At 41.7% G+C, this 6298-nt stretch overlaps 1 pseudogene; it reads right to left on the bottom strand.

Moving 5' to 3' along the window:
* Positions 1-349: 349 nt before the first annotated feature.
* LOC148033697 (uncharacterized) lies at positions 350-2407 on the bottom strand (annotated as a pseudogene).
* Positions 2408-6298: the final 3891 nt, after the last annotated feature.

Consider the following 6298-nt stretch of genomic DNA (forward strand, 5'->3'; position numbering starts at 1 on the left):
TCACCTTCAAAAGAAGTGCATTCTGATTGTATTTGTCAAGCCTCTCAGATCTGCATGGAGCATCAATCTTGATTTGACCTATTGCTAGACCAACAGCTAAATCTACAATGAAAGTGTCTTCTGTCTCCCTTCGAGCTTAGAGGATGAGGACCCCCAGTGACAATTGCTGAAACCAAAGCTTGTTGACATCATACATCTGCAGTTAACAATGATCCTAATAGTGTAACCTTCTCCCCAAGCTTGAAAGGGGGCATGCCTTTGTATGGACAGGCACTGCATCGAAAAGCATCTCCAAGCCCACAATTCCCACAGGCAGAGAGTCAAAGGGTATCTTTCTGGGTCTCGGTCTCTAGTTTTCCACGTTGGTCCGCCCGATCATAAGCTCCCCCTTGGCAGCTGCTCTTCCTCCACAAGAATCAAAAAGCAAGTCGAAAGCCTCATGATCTTTTTTTATTTTTAGTCCAATCCCTCTCCTTTGATAGCTGGGATCTCCTGCTTTCCTGATGGTATCTTCATCCTTAGATAAACGAAAAGCGCACAAGGTTCTGACCATCCTTGGATTTCAAATAAAACACACTAGGCGAAATCGCCACCACACCCACTTCCTCAATCAGATACTTGCAGAAGTCCACATCTGTCTCAAAGCCAAAGGGTGTGTGGTCTGCCATGACAAAGTAGGTGCCTTGTGGCTCAAACACCTTGAACCCAACTGATAGCCTCCGATTTTATCACCAAAAAGGCTAAAAGAATGTGGTTCTTCATCGACAAAATATTTCCTTTTATCCAAAATTTTTGGCATACACATCTTTGTAAAATGCTTAATGTCATATTTTGTAAATGTTATTGGCTCATTAGTGGGTCTACACATTTTAATGCCAATGCATACAAAACCTCTCTTCCTTTGGTTTATAAAGCTCAAAGATATAGCCATGTATACACAAAATTGAAAGCCTAAGCCTAAGGTTCAAAAATCATGTAAATGTTCTCATTTTGAATAAAGAAAAGAAAGAAGGAAAGAACAGTCGTGATTGTGGGTGGTTGAGGAAGTTGTAACTTCTCTCTTCCTTTATCAACCCATGCATTTGGTCTTTTCTTTCTCTCTCTCGCTTGGCACAACTTCTTTCTTGATTCTTGTTCTCTGCTCTTTGTGCTCTACTGCAAGATCAATGGAGAGTGAGGGTGAGGATGAAGATGGGGATGTCTTTCATGTATTCCTTTTGCGTGTCAGAACTTAGGCAAGGTTCTTGCAATATTTCATGGCTATGGGCAAAGCCCAAGGCATATACTTTGCATGTTGGAAGCTGGGTTTTGTGGGAGCTTGGAAGGGATCATTCACCAACCTCAGTTAGACCCTTTACTAAGATGTCTTTCTTGACCGTGTAATCTCGAATGAGGTCCTCGTAGAAGCTGTCAGGCGCATTGAGGGCAACAGCTACTGCCCATTGAAAAGGTGTAGCAATTGCAAATGTAAGATATGCATGTGCTTATCTGAGTTCCCAAGTTAAGTTAGGTGGTACAACAGCCCACCCAATCTTCCAGCCAGTCAAGGAGAATATCTTCCCTAAAGAGTTCATGCTCACGGTCCTGTCATACATTCCACCTAAGGAAGCTATATATATATATATATGATCTGCACCAAAAGTTAGCTTGTGATACACCTCATCTACGAAAGCAAGTGCATCATGTTCTTTGCAGAGCGTAGCAATCAATTCCAGTTCATTCCGAGAAAATGCCTTTCCTGTAGGGTTGGTATGATGTCTCCAACAAAAGATACATTTATTTGCATAAGCCAAACTTGGTGTTGTCTACATGCACCTGTGGCTTTCAATACCATAAAATGAATGTTTATAGCATCCTCCTCGCCCTCTTAGTTGTGATTTTGTCCAACGGCACATATTTTATAGCCCATTCTTCTTCTAAATTGTTTGTAGCAAATATCAGATTCACTTCTAAACAGCATTTGTCTCTTCTGTGAAATTGAACATGAACCAACTGAAGGCAAAACGTTCAGGCAGAGCAAAGCACAACATCTAAATATATACACAAATGTCACACACACAACTTTTTGGTGGATTCCACACCTCGGATGCGCAACAGCACGACATTGTACGATATGTAAGGGTTCACATAGACTTCGTCCTCATTCAGCTCCTCTACGTAATGTATTGGAACATCGCTGGTGGATGGGTTATGATGGGTCTAGGTGGTCTAGGTATCCTTATGGGGTTAATGTCCATCCTAAGGATAGGTGGCTTTGAATCATTAGGTGTTGGAAGCACTAGTGGAACCCCCCTTCCGAAATATGGTGGTCTACTCCCTAAGGAGTAAGGTTGATTGTATGTCTTTGAGTATGGCAATTGCTTCAGTAATCGGCAATGCATTGCATCATGACCAAACCTACCGCCATCTCGATCTAGGATCCATACACTCGGGGTCGGAAGGTGGTTTCCTCCACAATGCACGCATTGCACGTGAGGTCATGCGAGCCTTCTCATCATCTCTTGAAGCCTATCCAACTCTAGCTTCATGTCCACCAATTCTTGGTCTTGGTCGACACTTTTTTCCTTGTCATGGGTGCTTTGACTAAATCTTTCACTAGTGGTTGGCAGTGTTGTCTCGATTTGTGGGTCTTGAGCTTCTCTCCTGAGGAGATAATCCACTCAAAAGGCTTCTTCGAAGGCCCTAGCTAGCACGTCCCTTTGTAGGTTTGGGTTGCTCACCAAAGCCTTGTAAAGCTCTTCGCTTTGGATTCCATTTATGAACACAGTGGAGACCACTCGTTCGCTAGGTCGCTCTGCAAGCTGGGATTCTCTTTAAGAGACTTTGCACATGGGTGACATAGACTTGGATATCCTCCTTGTCCTTTTGACTAACATTCATCAACCTAACAATGAGGTTATCAGAGAATCTCTTAACAAAGACACTCTTGAGGTTATTGAAGTCGTTGCGTTAGGCATTATCTAGAATAGTGCACCACATCCACCATCCTTTGTCTTCTAGGCAAAGTCCGAAAGCTTGTGCTAGTTGAGTAAGGTCAGTGAGACTGTTCACCTCACATACTTGCTCAAACTGCTCCACAAAGCTATACGGGTCATTATTAGGTCGATACTTGTCGAGTTGTCAACCACATGTATCTTAGTCTGTGGCTCTTAGAATTCGACGTGATTCCTAGTCCTACCACCAGGCAGCGAAGTAGCTAGGGCTACTCCACTCTGCTCTACAGTCGTGTTATCTAAGAGTCGCTTCATGAGAAGCTCACTCAGATCGACTTCTAGTGCTCTCTCCCTCTCAACATTTGGTCATGTCCTATTTCGATTAGCAAACGCTAAGACGCATTGGACCTCGCGCATTTTTATGTCTTGCCTCAGTTTTTGAGCTTGTTGCTCTTGGTTGTAGGCAACTATACCATGTAGTGTTTTTCTTGCCAACTGGCGCTCTTCCTCAAGATCGACTATGATATCTTCGGCTAGTCTACAACGATGCTCCATTTTAGTTTGCAAGTCGTACCAGGTTATCATTTGCTAAATGTCAACTAGAAATTCTCCCAAGTCAAGCTCGTCATTTTTTGGGTTGGTGCTAGCTCCTGATATATTGCCAACTTCTTGAGCAATTAGGGTGTTGATCAGATTGATCAAGTCAGGTAGGGTTGTGTCCCTAATCGTACTTGTCCGCTACTACTCCCTAAGTGGCTCAACGATTCAAGTCTCCCGATACTCGGTGATTGGGGTCCTTGCCCATTGTTCAATGTTTGGAATCTCCTCTTACTAGTGGATTCGTTCGGCTTACTTACGTGAATTCCTTATTATTTAAAATAATCCTCAATGTTACAAGCACTCAATGCTAGTAGTGTGCTCTTCAAAGTGCATTGTGTGATATCAGACTTTCGACTTTTCTAGTGCATGTCAAATGTTTAATTGATGCAGTGTGTGAATCCAATGAAAGCAATACAGTGCAGCATATACTTTTCTTGATCCTTTCGTGTAGGTAATGATCACTCTAGCTAGTTCGTTCTAGTCTCTATGGCATCCTAGACATGGGATTTGAGAGGTAGCAAGTTTGCTCAGTTAGTCCATATATCCATCGGAATAAGTGACTAATGGTCAGTGACCGTAGTTGTTCTTGAACCGTCAGGTCACGATTCGTGAGTTTGGTAACCCTATGAGCCGTTCTACGCATTTGGAGGCCTACCGGATGTTGTTTAGCTTAGGCTTAGTCTCTACTTGCCCTAGGGTAGATCCAATTTACCAAAATCTAGATTCTATACAATCTATCCTAATGACAATATATGAGTGACTCACTCGTACCGTCCGAGTTTGAGCAATCCAAATGAATGGGCACTCAGTCGTCCGAGGTTGAATATGCGAGCGTCCAAGTGGACTATTTTGGGGTGTCTAAATTTGGCCATCAGAGACCAAGGTTAGCTACCCAAGGCCAAGTGATGTCTAAATCCTACTCTAGGACTCGGGCTGGTATGGTTTATCCAAGTGTGGACTAGGGGCTCGGACTGTCCGGGCCATGGCGAGACTCAGACAACTATGGACTTATCTGAGTGTCGTGCCACGAATTCCAAAATGACAAAATATAGCTGAATCTCACACGCGTCTTGATCAATCTTCCATCTATGATCCTAGGAGCAATCATCCAATACGAGGGCACACTTGGATCTTACATGTGAGGCTCGAAGGCGCGGTGGTGAAGATTGCCAAGCATGAGAAGGTTTTCAACCCTATAGCTCTCTCTCTCTCTCTCTCTCTCTCTCTCTCTAGTTGATTGTATATCAATGAGCTCTCACTTTGCCCTCTTGGCTTCTTAAACCCCTCTTTGCTTAGTCTTTTACCTCCTTCTCTCTCTTTGTTGCCTTAATGCCTATAAGCTCTCTTTTTCCTATTTTTTCATTGTTTTTAGTCTACTATTATAGCAAAAACCCTATTATATATTTCTCTGTTTTCCTTGTTTTTTCCTTACCTAAATACATCCAAATCAAAAGCAATCACTCACACTAATCTAAACTAATTATCTAAATCTAAAAAACCTAAAAAACTTACAAATGAGATCAAATACCTCTTCAACTCCCTCACTTCCTACCTATCTCAAGCACTAGTTCAGGATAAACCCTACTTCAATGCTCGATTTTGAGTGCGCAAGCACTCAAAGCTTGAATCCATTGTCTCGGCAACAATGGAACCAAAATGTGGGATCTTCTCGCTCAACCGCCGAGACCCACGAACCGCTTATTGCTTCAAGCGTTTCACGCCAAGTGCAATGGCTACCTCTCACATAATCTTACACTCTCCCACATCTACGAGTGTAGTGAGCTTACCTCCATGCTCGATCGAGTTGCCTCCTCCCTCAAGCACTTGGATAGCTCCAAAGATCCAAGGTGCAAGCTCAATCTTAAAGCTCTAAGCTTCATGCTCCATTGCCACACGTGCAAGACAAGAGAAGAGAAGAAAAAAAAAGAAGAGAGGAGAAGATAAAGAGCTTCTCCACCACAGTCACTCATCCTCACACACTCACTCCCTCCCTCACTCTCCCTTACTCAAGCACAAGCACAAGCAAGAACAAGAAGAATAAGAGAAAAAAAGACCTAGTTTTAGCCACACACAAGAATGAGCTTCTTCATTCACTTTTTGCATTTTATACAAGCCCTAATTTCTTTTAGGCTCCCATCTCTTTTTTTTACATGATCGATCATTTTAACCTATGTTCTATTTTGTTATTCTCTTTTTACTTACATTGTACCTTCACCCATGATCGTCTACATTTACAAATTGCACAGGAGAAAGCCTAGCATTCTCTTACAAAAATTTAAAATGCACCTTTGCATTTAAAATGTGCATTTCCTCTCTTATACTTGCCCTGAACTTTTAAAGTTGTCCTTGCGCTTTTGCCCTTTTTTCTCTCTTATTTCTATAGTCGAGAGACTATCTAGAAATACTTATGGCTTATAAAGAAACCATAGGACTAGAAATACTTCAAGCAACGTCTTGAGCATAAGATAGATTTTAAGAGAGATATATAACCAATCTTTTTGCATATCAATTATTACCAAGACATTTTGGCTCAAATGAATTTAATACTCGTATACTTTGAAATATAATTTGTATTATTTAAGTATTTTAAAATATGATTAAAAGTTTATCTTTCTATTTAAGGGTGGTAATGGCCAAAACGTCCTATAGTTATACTTGGATTATCATTGACGAAGATGTCCAAGAGAAATAAAAGTTTAGTCAAACAATCAAATTAACCAGAAAGTTCAGCTCAAGTAACTACGACTTATACACTTTAGGTAGTC

This window comes from Lygodium microphyllum, chromosome 7 (assembly GCF_053477565.2).
Source record: "Lygodium microphyllum isolate KBCC chromosome 7, Lygodium_microphyllum_v1.1.10, whole genome shotgun sequence".
NCBI lineage: Eukaryota > Viridiplantae > Streptophyta > Polypodiopsida > Schizaeales > Lygodiaceae > Lygodium > Lygodium microphyllum.